At 47.7% G+C, this 15,148-nt stretch overlaps 1 protein-coding gene across 5 annotated transcripts in view; it reads left to right on the top strand.

The window, feature by feature from the left end:
• The window catches only part of scube1 (signal peptide, CUB domain, EGF-like 1), a 110,939-nt gene that overhangs the window by 79,326 nt on the left and 16,465 nt on the right, over window positions 1-15,148 (top strand). The window lies entirely within an intron of this gene.

The raw sequence follows: 15,148 nt of genomic DNA, 5'->3' as shown, positions 1-15,148 counted from the left end.
ACACACACACACACACACACACACACACACACGCACACACTTACATGATAGACATGCACATGCAGGCCCAGTGCATATACACACATGTGCATGCACGCACAAGTTAACCATACACTAGTCAGCAATCAATACACACATCCACACTGACTACACACAAAAGCACACACTCAAACATATCAGGAAGGGAAACTATAAACTCTGAACTCCTCTCCAGTCTCCACCCAGCCAGCATTACTTCTGGATCGTCTCCCACTGAGCCTAGTCAGTCAGCCAGGGGTTTTATTGATCAAGACATTTTATTCAGACCACCTGTCCCACCTTGTTGCCATGCTGCCCCCTGCCTGGACCAAAGCGTTCTGTAACCTTGGTAACAGCACACACAGATCTGTAACAGGTTAAATGGGCTGACAGGGTCATGGCTAAGCTAGCTGATATCACAGCTGAGCTGACCACAGGAGTGTAGTGTGTGACTGTGCTCTAATGTTGAATATTGAAGATAGTCATGTGTTATAGCATACCGGGTTGTGCCAGTGGTGTGTTGTAACGTGCAGATAGGCCCAGGGGGTAGAGGTGTTTTTATAGCATAGAGATAGTGGGTAGTGATGTGTTGTTAATGTAGATAGAGTATTGTAGACAGCAGTTTGTGGTTTTGTGGGGTTAGTAGTTAGCTGGGAGGTAAATGTCATGCTGTGAGGTACTGTAGACAGAGCCCTCTGTCTCTCTGCTCTGTCTCTCTGTGTGCCAGACCCTGTGGGACCTGCACCATCCTGCCCCCCCCTAACATAATCATTTCAATATAAACTATTTAGGGCATGTTTAAATCCCAGGCGTCTGATAAACAGCCTTTCATCTGCGCTGACAGACGAGACGGTTCCCTAACTCCACGATGACAGACGCGCCAATGGAAGGAGGCGTTTTTATCACAGGGCTCTCCTGCGGACGGAGGGAGAGACGGAGGGGAGAGAGGGAGAGGCGGAGGGAGAGAGGGAGAAGAAAAGTGATTTTGTGAACAGTTTCCAGATGTTTGATTAGAAGGTGCGTGTCGGTGGGTGGATGAGTTGTGTGTGTGTGTGTGTGTGTGTGTGTGTGTGTGTGTGTGTGTGTGTGTGTGTGTGTGTGTGTGTGTGTGTGTGTGTGTGTGTGTGTGTGTGTGTGTGTGTGTGTGTGTGTGTGTGTGTGTGTGTGTGTGTGTGTGTGTGGTCGGTGCAGGGAGACTGAGCTGCTCAGTTGTACAGTGTGTGTATGGGCACCTGAGACACGTCTTCACTGGCCTGCATTCCTCCCAGCGAAAGCCTGAACACACACACACACACACACATCCTGTAATCCAATCAAAGAGCCATTACAGGAGTCACTTAACACAGACAAGGAGAAACCAGGTGATAGGCTACAAGCTCGTTGGTTTATAAGGGGACATACTTTATGTGGCTCAGCTAATCTCAGTAAATGAACTGTATCATAGTCAGCAACACCTTTGATTCTCACCCTCACTTTCCCACCTACCGCTCCCACTAGCTTTTTGTCATAGCTTCACTATCACTTTGTGTCCTCAAAAGACTGGAAGCTACTGTACGGATTCGCTTCCCCATAAACTCCTCCTCTAGCCCCACTCGTCCAGACAGAAAGCCTCCAGAAAGTGCCAACGCTCTCAACAGCCCACTGTATTAACATGTCAGGCCCAGTAATCTCCACAATAACACTCCTATCTCCATCACCTTACATGACTCTGGCCCAGCTCCGGCCCTCAACCGTTCCGGCTCTCCCTCCGTCAGGCCGGCGTCGGCCCTGCCTGCTGTTTTATTTTACTGTTGTGTTGCTCTTTACTGGAGTTGCTCTTGGCCCAGATGTGGCCCATAGAGCCTCTGTTATTAGACGGAGGAGAGTCTTTAGGGACAAAGCAAACAGAGCGGGCCGTTTAAGTCCTCTGATAAATACTCTGGCCCGAGCCGCCCGTCGTCTCCCAAATTAGCAGCCTGAGGTGGTCACACTGTGGTAAACTCTGCTTTTTATGAACAGTAGATCCCCCTTCTCCCGTCCCCAAATTATTTGGACAGGTTTGGGTTTCCACAAATGTATTACGTTTAATTGCTTTTTACTGTAAATATTTTGTAAAACTACACAGTTTCCCTGAGGCGCGTACCAAGGCTACCCGAGCGCTCAGAGATAAGCCTGCAGCAGCAACCAAAGAGCTTCCACATTCCTCATCTCTCTCTCACTCACTCTCTCTCCAATGGCTGCAGTTCATGTTACAATACAACTTTTATTTCTTCTTCTCTTTCTTTATTTCTGTCTTGTTTGCTGCCTCCCTCTTTCCGTTCTCCATCTACTATGCTTCTACACCTGCATTGCTTGCTGTTTGGGGTTTTAGGCTGGGTTTCTGTACAGCACTTTGAGATATCAGCTGATGTACGAAGGGCTTTATAAATACATATGATTGATTGATTGATACTATCTTTGTCTTTTGAGAGGACTATTATCGACCTTCCAGTTGACCTCTGGCCCTCGACCTTCCAGTTGATCCCTCTGAGTTTTACTTACTGTATTGAGGTCGAGGGCCAGAGGTCAACGTTCAGCCATATTCTCATTTACCGGTCTATTATTTATCCTACACTGTTGTTAATTACAAACGATCCTAATCATCTGTTGAACCCTGATGTTAGCCCTTCCCATTTGGCTCTCAGCCTTCCCAGCAGCAGCAGTGTGCCCAGTCAGCCAGTCAATCAGCCAGTCAGTTAGCCAGTCAGTCAGCCAGTAGACAGTCAGTGAGTAAGCCAGCCAGTCAGTCAGTCAGTGAGTAAGCCAGCCAGTCAGTCAGTCAGTGAGTAAGCCAGCAAGTCAATCAGCCAGTCAGTCAACCAGCCATTCAGGCAGATGGCTGTAATAGATGGTAATGAGCTGCTATTGGCTGGTTATCTTCAGGGAGCAGCAGGGCTCAGAATGGACCTATTGATCGCAGATGAAGCAGGGTATCAATCGAACCGGTGGTAAATGTCAAACAGGGATGGGAGATTGATGGGTATGGGTGTGTAGGGAGTGTGTGCGTGTGTGTGTGTGCGTGCGTGTGTGTGTGTGTATATGCTTGACAGATTACACCCCTGTTTTCACGTCCAGATTATTAGAGAGATTAAAATGATTAGATCACGGTGAGAAAGGAAGAGAGAGACAGTGGTGGTAACAAAAATAGATATCTAAAATGAGAGGAAGATACAAGAGGTAAGGGGTGAGTGAGAGATAGATCAGTGGGCATAGAGAGTGGAAGATTGAGAGTGAGTGAATGAGAAGGATGGAACATGAGAATTCCCCATTCCTTATCCGTTCCATTCATTGCTCTCATTTCCTTTCCATCCCTCTCTCCCTCCCCAGGTCTCCTCTACCTCCTCCCCCCTCCCTGAGTGAGATCCTCATGGTACATCATATGTAGGAGAGCCTTAATGAGCTATGCCCTCGTTAATAGAGGCCTAACTACCACCTGGCCCCTGGCAGCCCAGATGTGTGTGCAATGCAATCACAGAGGGGTTCTCTCTCAATTCAATATCAATGTATGGGCTTTATTGGCATGGTAAACATATGTTAACATTGACAAAGCAAGTGAAGTAGATAATAAACAAAAGTGAAATCAAAAATCTAAATGAATAGTTAACATTGTATTCACAGAAGCTCCAAAAGAATAAAGACATTTCAAATGTCATATGATGTCTATATACAGTGTTGTAACAATGTGCAAATAGTTAAAGTACAAAATGGAAAATAAATAAGCATAAATATGGATTGTGTTTACAATGGTGTTTGTTCTTCACTGGTTGCCCTTTTCTTGTGGCAACAGGTCACACATCTTGCTGTTGTGATGACACACTGGTATTTCACCCAATAGATATTGGAGTTTATCAATATTGGGTTTGTTTTTCGAATTCTTTGTGGATTTGTGTAATCTGAGGGAAATATGTATCTCTAATATGGTCATACATTGGACAGGAGGTTAGGGAGTGCAGCTCAGTTTCCACCTCACACAGCCTGTCTTCTCTTGAGAGCCAGGTCTGCCTACGGCGGTCTTTCTCAATAACAAGGCTATGCTCACTGAGTCTGTACATAGTCAAAGCTTTCCTTAGGTTTGGGTCAGTCACAGTGGTCAGGTATTCAGCCACTGTGTACTCTCTGTTTAGGGCCAAATAGCATTCTACTTTACTTTGTTTTATTGTTCATTCTTTCCGATATGTCAAGTGGCTGGGACCGCAGATTGTCCTGGGTTTGTGGCTGTCTAGATCCCTGCTGTTTGTTGTTTTCAATTTTCCCCGTAACCTGCCTTGTCTGGAACTGCAAGGAGTAACAGCCTAACATACGTTGCTAGTTACCATGACAAAGACAACAGCCGACGGGAGTTCCGTTGAGGACAGTGGTGTCTCTCTCTCACACATGAAGGATCTTTTAAATGAACAAAAAGAGACCTATAAGCAGTTGTTACAACAACAAGAAAATAGTTTCAAGTGTTTTGTCCAAATACTTGTGGATTCTACTAATAAAATACTGGATGACCTGACCAGAGAGGTCCAAGACCTGAAGACAAATGTGCAGTTCTCCCAGAGTCAGCTCGACGAGTTAAAACAGGAGAACGGCAAGATGACAGCAATCTGTAAGTCATTGAGAGAGGACATCAGCTCTGTGTGTGAATCCATGATAACAATGACAGACAAATCAGACTATCTCGAGGGACAATCAAGGCGAAACAACATGATTGTGGATGGAGTTGCAGAATCTCCACATGAGACCTGGATGGAGTCTGAGGACACAGTGAGGGAAATGATCTCTGAAAAATTTAAGATGGACCACAGGAAGATTGAGGTGGAGCACGCCCACAGGACTGGAAAACCCACATCCGTTCCAGGTGACAGGCCCAGGCCGATAGTGGTCAAGTTCCTGAGGTTCAAGGACAAGGTTCTGGAAAGAGCCAAGAACTTGAGAGGAACGTATATATCTTCCTCAAGGAGGATTATCCTGAAGCTGTGCGCCAGAAGAGGAAAGAACTGATCCCAGTCATGAAAGCTGCCAGAGCGCGTGGGGGTCATTGCGTACATCCACTACGACAGGCTCATTGTCCACCCTCCCTCCCAGAAGCCTGGAAGGGATGAGAGAACCAAGCCTATGGGTTTGCAGCCTCAACCCCGCAGCACACACACACACATCAATTGATATGCTGATATGAATACTATGCATGCCAGTCTCTCTTGGCTCAGAGTTGAGGAGAGACTGACTGCATCACTTCTTCTTTTTGTAAGAAACATTAATGTGTTGAAAATCCCAAATTGTTTGCAGAGTCAACTTACACACAGCTCTGACACACACACTTATCCCACCAGACATGCCACCAGGGGTCTTTTCACAGTCCCCAAATCCAGAACAAATTCAAGAAAACGTACAGTATTATATAGAGCCCTTATTGCATTGAACTTCCTTCCATCTCACATTGCTCAAATAAACAGCAAACCTGGTTTCAAAAAAGAGATAAAGCAACACCTCGCGGCACAACGCCTCTCCCCTATTTGACCTAGATAGTTTGTATGTATGCATTGTGACTACTGTCATCACGTAGGCTATGTGTGCCTTTAAAAAACAAATGTATGTACTGTCCTTGAGCTGTTCTTGTCTAATGATGTTCTTCATTATTCTTCATTCTGTATTATGTGTCATGTTCTGTGTGGACCTCAGGAAGAGTAGCTGCTGCTACTTCCCCCTCCCCTGCCTCACTTCCCACTCCCCTGTCTCACCTGTCTCACTTCCCACTCCCCTGTCTCACTTCCCACTCCCCTGTCTCACTTCCCTCTCCCCTGTCTCACTTCCCACTCCCCTGTCTCACTTCCCACTCCCCTGTCTCACTTCCCTCTCCCCTGTCTCACTTCCCTCTCCCCTGTCTCACGTCCCACTCCCCTGTCTCACTTCCCACTCCCCTGTCTCACTTCCCTCTCCCCTGTCTCACTTCCCACTCCCCTGTCTCACTTCCCACTCCCATGTCTCACTTCCCACTCCCCTGTCTCTCTTCCCCCTCCCCTGTCTCACTTCCCACTCCCCTGTCTCTCTTCCCACTCCCCTGTCTCTCTTCCCACTCCCCTGTCTCACTTCCCACTCCCCTGTCTCATTTCCCACTCCCCTGTCTCACTTCCCACTCCCCTGTCTCACTTCCCTCTCCCCTGTCTCACATCCCACTCCCCTGTCTCACTTCCCCCTCCCCTGTCTCACTTTCCACTCCCCTGTCTCACTTCCCACTCCTGTGTCTCACTTCCCACTCCCCTGTCTCACTTTCCACTCCCCTGTCTCACTTCCCACTCCTGTGTCTCACTTCCCTCTCCCCTGTCTCACTTCCCACTCCCCTGTCTCACTTCCCCCTCCCCTGTCTCACTTTCCACTCCCCTGTCTCACTTCCCACTCCTGTGTCTCACTTCCCACTCCCCTGTCTCACTTTCCACTCCCCTGTCTCACTTCCCACTCCTGTGTCTCACTTCCCTCTCCCCTGTCTCACTTCCCACTCCCCTGTCTCACTTCCCCCTCCCCTGTCTCATTTCCCACTCCCCTGTCTCTCTTCCCACTCCCCTGTCTCTCTTCCCAGTCCCCTGTCTCACTTCCCACTTCCCTGTCTCATTTCCAACTCCCCTGTCTCACTTCCCCCTCCCCTGTCTCACTTCCCACTCCCCTGTCTCACTTCCCCCTCCCCTGTCTCACTTCCCACTCCCCTGTCTCACTTCCCACTCCTGTGTCTCACTTCCCACTCCCCTGTCTCACTTCCCACTCCCCTGTCTCACTTCCCACTCCCCTGTCTCACTTCCCATTCCCCTGTCTCACTTTCCACTCCCCTGTCTCACTTCCCACTCCCCTGTCTCACTTCCCATTCCCCTGTCTCACTTCCCACTCCCCTGTCTCACTTCCCACTCCCCTGTCTCACTTCCCACTCCCCTGTCTCACTTCCCCCTCCCCTGTCTCACTTCCCACTCCCCTGTCTCACTTCCCACTCCCCTGTCTCACTTCCCTCTCCCCTGTCTCACTTCCCACTCCCCTGTCTCACTTCCCACTCCCCTGTCTCATTTCCCTCTCCCCTGTCTCACTTCCCTCTCCCCTGTCTCACTTCCCACTCCCCTGTCTCACTTCCCTCTCCCCTGTCTCACTTCCCACTCCCCTGTCTCACTTCCCACTCCCCTGTCTCACTTCCCACTCCCCTGTCTCACTTCCCTCTCCCCTGTCTCACTTCCCACTCCCCTGTCTCACTTCCCACTCCCCTGTCTCACTTCCCCCTCCTGTCACTCTGCTTTTCTCACTATCTCTTTGTTTCTCCTCTTTCTCTCTCTCTATCTCTCTTCCTCTCTCTCACACTCTCTATATCTCCCTCTCTCACACATACAAACATATACACTCCCTCTCTCTCATTTACACACACAATTTCTCTCTCACACACGCAGTGTTGTATCATTTCAAGATGTGTGGATGCTTAATGTATTTATTTAAGCTTACCGTATTTAAGGGCTATTAAAGGTAATTATATAGGCCATTATTGGGCTCAGGCTTCCACAGAGTGGCCATTAAGTGTGGGGAAATGTGGTGGCTATGCTATGCCAGTGGTTATGGCTGCCAGACTTATTGAATAATTAGGGATCTTTGTCTGTGTTGGGGAAGTTTGGGCCGGGTAGGTGGGTTGCGATAGTGTTATACCTTCTGTAGACTTGTCTGGGAGGGACGGCAGGGGAGGTATGTGAGAGAGAGAGAGATGTGGAGAAAGAGAGAGATGTGGAGAGAGGGGGGGTACATACTTAGAAAAAAGGGTTCCGAAAGTGTTCTTCGGCTGTCCCCATAGGATAATCCTTTTTGGTTCCAGGTAGATCCCTTTTGGGTTCCTTGTAGAACCCTCGGTTATAGCTAGCACCTTAGCGAGAGAGAAGGTGTGTGTGAGAGAGAAGGAAGCCATTCCTCCTGTTTGAGATAGAGATGAGATCTGCTGTCGGCATGCCAAGGAAACGGAACTGGGAAATAGCCGTGATTGATTTAAAATACCCAGAGATTCTACTGCAGGGTAGAACTGCCTGGGAGAACACAGCATGAGCGAGACGAGTGGAAGAAATGAACAGGAAGTGGATGAGATGGAAAGGAGGAGTAGAGAGTACAGAATAGAGAAAAAGAGGTCTTCTCTCTAAGAAAGCAATCGTCAAAAAGCAAATGATGATGGAAGAGGAGAGAAAGAAAGCCAGTGATTCTGTTAATGTTGAGAGCTCAGCTTTCGATGAGGTCATTGCTTGAGAGCACAGCTTTCGATGAGGTCATTGCTTGAGAGCTCATCTTTCCATGCTGTCATTGCTTGAGAGCTCAGCTTTCCATGAGGTCATCCGTTCAGAGGGTCAGCCTTAAACACTTCTGCGAGCAGGCCTTTCTAATCGACCTGGCCCGGGTATCCTGGAAGGATATTGACCTCATCCCGTCAGTTGAGGATGCCTGGTCATTCTTTAAAAGTAACTTCCTCACCATCTTAGACAAGCATGCTCCAATAAAAAAATGCAGAACTAAGAACAGATATAGCCCTTGGTTCACTCCAGACCTGACTGCCCTCGACCAGCACAAAAACATCCTGTGGCGGACTGCAATAGCAGCGAATAGTCCCTGCGATATGCAACTGTTCAGGGAAGTCAGGAACCAAAAGCAAAGGCCAGCTTTTTCAAGCAGAAATTTGCATCCTGTAGCTCTAACTCCAAAAAGTTCTGGGACACTGTAAAGTCCATGGAGAACAAGAGCACCTCCTCCCAGCTGCCCACTGCAATGAGGCTAGGTAACACGGTCACCACCGATAAATCTGTGATAATCGAAAACTTCAACAAGCATTTCGCAACGGCTGGCCATGCCTTCCTCCTGGCTACTCCAACCTCGGCCAACAGCTCCGCCCCCCCCCCCCCCCCCCGCAGCTACTCGCCCATGCCTCCCCAGCTTCTCCTTTACCCAAATCCAGATAGCAGATGTTCTGAAAGAGCTGCAAAACCTGGACCCATACAAATCAGCTGGGCTTGACAATCCGGACCCTCTATTTCTGAAACTGTCCGCCGCCATTCTCACAACCCCTATTACCAGCCTGTTCAACCTCTCCTTCGTATCATCTGAGATCCCCAAGGATTGGAAATCTGCCGCGGTCATCCCCCTCTTCAAAGGGGGAGACACCCTGGACCCAAACTGTTACAGACCTATATCCATCCTGCCCTGCCTATCTAAGGTCTTCGAAATCCAAGTCAACAAACAGATCACTGACCATCTCGAATCCCACCGTACCTTCTCCGCTGTGAAATCCGGTTTCCCAGGCGGTCACGGGTCTCGGGTGCACCTCAGCCATGCTCAAGGTACTAAACGATATCATAACCACCATCGATAAAAGACAGTACTGTGCAGCCGTCTTCATCGACCTGGCCAAGGCTTTCGACTCTGTCAATCACCGGTCCTCTGGCAGTCTCTATGGGGGCACCACAGGGTTCAATTCTTGGGCCGACTCTTTTCTCTGTATATATCAATGATGTTGCTCTTGCTGCGGGCGATTCCCTGATCCACCTCTACGCAGACGACACCATTCTGTATACTTCTGGCCCTTCCTTGAACACTGTGCTATCTAACCTCCAAACGAGCTTCAATGCCATACAACACTCCTTCCTGGCCTCCAACTGCTCTTAAACGCTAGTAAACCCAAATGCATGCTTTTCAACCGTTCGCTGCCTGCACCCGCACGCCCGACTAGCATCACCACCCTGGATGGTTCCGACCTAGAATATGTGGACATCTATAAGTACCTAGGTGTATGGCTAGACTGCAAACTCTCCTTCCAGACTCATATCAAACATCTCCAATCCAAAATCAAATCTAGAGTCGGCTTTCTATTTCGCAACAAAGCCTCCTTCACTCACGCCGAAAAACTTACCCTAGTAAAACTGACTATCCTACCGATCCTCGACTTCGGCGATGTCATCTACAAAATAGCTTCCAATACTCTACTCAGCAAACTGGATGCAGTTTATCACAGTGCCATCCGTTTTGTTACTAAAGCATCTTATACCACACACCACTGCGACCTGTATGCTCGAGTCGGCTGGCCCTCGCTACATGTTCATCGCCAGACCCACTGGCTTCAGGTCATCTACAAGTCTATGCTAGGTAAAGCTCCTCCTTATCTCAGTTCGCTGGTCACGATGGCAACACCCACCCGTAGCACGCGCTCCAGCAGGTGTATCTCACTGATCATCCCTAAAGCCAAAACCTAATTTGGCCTCCTTTCCTTCCAGTTCTCTACTGCCTGCGACTGGAACGAATTGCAAAAATCTCTGAAGTTGGAGACTTTTATCTCCCTCACCGACTTTAAACATCTGCTATCTGAGAAGCTAACCGATCGCTGCAGCTGTACATAGTCCATCGGTATATAGCCCACCCAATTTACCTCCCTCATACCCACACTGTTTTAATTTATTTACTTTTCTGCTCTTTTGCACACCAATATCTCTACCTGTACATGACCATCTGCTCATTTATCACTCCAGTGTTAATCTGCTAAATTGTAATTATTCACTCCTATGGCCTATTTATTGCCTACCTCCTCATGCCTTTTGCACACAATGTATATAGATGTATATATTTTTTTCTACTATGTTATTGACTTGTTTATTGTTTACTCAATGTGTAACTCTGTGTTGTTGTCTGTTCACACTGCTATACTTTATCTTGGTCAGGTCTCGGTTGCAAATTAGATCTTGTTCTCAACTAGCCTACCTTGTTAAATAAAGGTGAACAAAACAAAAAATATCATGATACATTGTTATAGGAAAACACTTTTACATCACTCAACTGTATATATTTGACTTAATGTATCTGACTTGGCTTGTTGCACAGTGGACTGATTATTGGGGGCATGCAGTATCTGACCGTCCTCCTTCTCTTGGTCTTTCCTCCCCCTTCCTTCTCTTTTCGCCCTCTCCACCTACTTCCCTTCTGCTCCTGTTTTTTCTCTACCCCTCTCCATCTACCCTCTCTTTTTTCTTCCAGTCACCTCTCTTCCTCTCCCTTCTCCCCCTGTCCTCCTCCCCCCTCCTCCCCTCCACTCCTGTCTTAGTTGAGTCTTCCCTGTGGTGTCTTGCTTGACTGACTCTCCGACGCAAAGGCTTAGGTGTTAATCCCCAGCCGTTTTCATCACTTAGAGAACCAATCAAAAAGGGCTTAGCCCGTGTAATCTGCCGTGCTATTGTCCTCTTCCTCCTCCCTCCACTCTTCCACTTTCCTCCTCTTTTATTTCCCTTTCTCCCTCCTCTTAATACTCCCCCCATTGCTTTCTCTTCCGTCTCTTCCTCCTCCCTCTACCTTTCTATGTTCCTCCTACTTTCTTCACCTACTTTTCTCCTCCTCCACTAAATCTACCTCTTCCACCTCCACTTTCTTTTCCATCTCTTCCTCCTCCTCTTTCCTTCCCTCCTTTCCTCCCTTGTTGAGTGTGGCATTGGCAATCCTCCAAGGAGGGAAATATACCCAATGACCCTTTCCAGGGTTCGGCTGAGGGCACATAGTTAGAAAGAGGAAGGGGTGAGGAGAGAGAAGGGAGGATGTACCGTGACATCAGATCACACTAGGCTGGAGGATTGGCACTGTATGCACAGCCCCAGGGGATCCGGCTCGCTTGTTATTCCAGATCTATGTCTCTGGATCGTCTCATACACCTGGGCCTTTAGTCCACAAGGATTCAGGAAGACCTAGTCACATGGGCAGTAGGAGGGGGAGGGAGGGGTAGATGGAAGTTATGGGAAAGTCCATGAAATCCCTGGATGGTGTAAGCCTTTGGGGGAGAGGAGGGAAGGGAGGGGGGGGTTCAATTATGTATTCATTCAACACCCCTCCCCCCTCTCTTTCTTTCTCTCTCTCTCTCTCTCTCTCTCTATCTCTCTCTCTCTCTCTCTCTCTGTCTCTCCCCTCTTCTCTAAGTCCTTGCATGGTGGGCTAGACAGTGTTGTGTACAGCAGTAGCAGCAGGCTGTTCCATTAGTTCCAGGTAAAGAGCGTGTCATAGGATCAGACAGCAGAGGCTAGTGGAGGATCCCTCTCAACAAGCCCCCTGAGCCTGTACCATGCTGAGCACCGTGAAGCTACCATTACACTTGATACCATCACATACACAAATGCACACAAATGCAAGAGCGTGCACACAAATGCTCACACACGTATACACACACATGGCCATGCGCACACACACACAGACACACACACACCGTGCGCCCAGACACACACATGCCAAGAGGAGGAGAAAGAGAGAGAAAGAAATCAATGGAAAGACAGAATAATGAAACTGCATAAAGAAATGGTATTCAGCAGAAAAGAAACCACTGGTGAATGAGACTTCAGTCATTGTATCAGAGATCTCTGAAAGAATGAAAAGAAAGAGTGAATGAATAAGAGAATGAAAGAGGCAGGTGAGGCCTTCAGGGGACAGCGATGGGACTCCCATAGGTTTGTTTGCTCTGGGATAATATCTTCCCGGTGTTGTGACAATATGTTTGTGACTGAGGGCGGCTGCCCCACACCGACACCCTGGCACTGCGGTTACGACTTGTTGTGTGGATGGAAACCTACTTTACCACCACAACGCAGCACGGCCAGTGTTCATGTTGTCTTTCAGGCCTGCCAACTCCTGGCTTCTTCCTGCTAGCACAAATAAGAGCATTAGGAAAAAGCCCACTTCTCTCTGACTCCCCCTGTCTCACCCTTACTCTCACCCCGACTGCCTCCCCCCCGTCCATAAAGACTCTTACAGAGGCTTAGAATAGATTTCCAAGGCATTAGTGAAGCCTTTTATTGGCCTGTTGTCTGCCAATTTGGAGATCTCCATCCCAGCATGGCAGTGGCTGTGTGGGAGAGACTGCTAAAGGAGGAACACTTTAGCACGGCAGAGTTCTATACTGGGTGTGTGTGTGTGTGTGTGTGTGTGTGTGTGTGTGTGTGTGTGTGTGTGTGTGTGTGTGTGTGTGTGTGTGTGTGTGTGTGTGTAAAAACTCGATTCTCTTCGACCAGTATTGCCTATTGCCCCAAACTAGGGTACTTGTTTACTTGTTTTCACTTTTTCAAAAAGTCCATTTATATTTTCGAACTGATCTATACACTTGGGTGAGGTTTTTTTCTCGCCTGAGTAGCCTCGTTTCACTGCCAAAAATACAATTAAACCATCTGGTGTTCAGTGAATTTACAACACAATGTCAAATACAGGTAGCCTAGTCAAATAATTAACATCACATTAACCGTTACTCTCTCGCGGGAATTCCACTAACGGTCCATATGTAGCCAAACGTAGCTGCTGCTCGTTCCGTTTGCTCCAAATGGATAAATGGTTCAAAATAGTAAGGCCCGGGTCCATAGAGACACATACCAGCTCTACTACCAGCAGTACTACACCTGCACCTGTCAACGACACACGTTGTTCTGCTTCCACGAGCACATCCAATGCTAGCATCAGTAATTCTAACTTTGTTGTTAGCCCAGATAGCATGGACACTGACAGTTGTGGATCTGATGCAGCCGAAGAGCTACTACCCCCTTACCCGGGAAAGCACCAAACGTTGGACCATCGAAGTGGCGCAAATATATTATGAGAACTACATTGATTGTTCACTTATATTGGGAGTAGTGCCTTTCCTCAGCCACAGTGTGTTATATGTGAAAAGTACTATCTCACAAATCAAATCAAATGTATTTATATAGCCCTTTGTACATCAGCTGATATCTCAAAGTGCTGTACAGAAACCCAGCCTAAAACCCCAAACAGCAAGCAATGCAGGTGTAGAAGCACAACTCTATGAAACCTTCACTCTTGCTCAGACATTTAGAAACAAAACTTGCCCATTTGAAAAATAAGCCGCTGGAGTTTTTTGAGCGAGAATTAAGACGACTTTCGAGTAGTAAGACATGTATAAGAGCAGCAGATACCATTAATAAGAAGGGGCTAGAAGCGTCTTATATGGTGAGCTACATATGGTTAGGACAGGCAAGACCCATACTATTGTGGAGGACTTAATTCTTCCTGCTGCCGTGGATATGGCTGGGACAATACTGGGGGGAAAGGCCCCAAAAACTATACAGACAATGCCTTCATCAAACAACACTGTTTCACAATGCATCAGTGACATGGCAGGAGATGTTTCGAAACTATTACTGCTTCACATACAAGCCAGGGAATTCTATGCATAACAGCTGGATGAGTCAACAGACGTGGCGGGCTTGGCACAGCTCCTGGTATATGTCCGTTACATTTATGGGGGGTCAATTAAGGGAAGACATCCTCTTCTGCAAACAGGAGAGGATATTTTGAAAGTACTGGACAGCTTTGTGACATCAAATGGACTTTTGGTATCTGTACTGCAAAAGCCATGACATGGAGACATAGTGGAGTGGTTACGCACGTGCAAGTAGTTGCTCCCGACTTCACTTGGGTACACTGCAGCATCCACCGAGAGGCTCTCGGGTACACTGCCTCATCCACCGAGAGGCTCTCGGGTACACTGCCTCATCCACCGAGAGGCTCTCGGGTACACTGCCTCATCCACCGAGAGGCTCTCGGGTACACTGCCTCATCCACCGAGAGGCTCTCGGGTACACTGCCTCATCCACCGAGAGGCTCTCGGGTACACTGCCTCATCCACCGAGAGGCTCTTGCTGCCAAGGTAACGCCTGACAGCTTGAAAGACGTTTTGGACACTACAGTGAAAATGGTTAACTTTGTTAAAGCAAGGCTGCTGAACTCTCGTGTATTTTCTGCACTATGCAATGATATGGGCAGCGACCATGGAACGCTTTTACAACATACAGAAGTGCGCTGGTTTTCAAGGGGCGAAGTATTGACATGTTTTTTTAAAATTGAGAGACGAGTTTAAAGTTTTCTTTACTGACCATAATTTTCACTTGTCTGACCGCTTGCATGATGACGAGTTTCTCACACGACTGGCCTATCTGGGTGATGTTTTTTCTTGCCTGAATGATCTGAATCTAGGATTACAGGGACTCTCCGCAACTATATTCAATGTGCGGGACAACATTGAGGCTATGATTAAGAAGTTGGAGCTCTTTTCTGTCTACATTAACAAGGACAACACACAGGTATTTCCATCATTGTATGATTTTTT

The sequence above is a fragment of the Oncorhynchus kisutch genome, linkage group LG19 (assembly GCF_002021735.2).
Source record: "Oncorhynchus kisutch isolate 150728-3 linkage group LG19, Okis_V2, whole genome shotgun sequence".
Lineage (NCBI taxonomy): Eukaryota > Metazoa > Chordata > Actinopteri > Salmoniformes > Salmonidae > Oncorhynchus > Oncorhynchus kisutch.
This window is presented reverse-complemented; position numbering and strand designations above follow the sequence as displayed.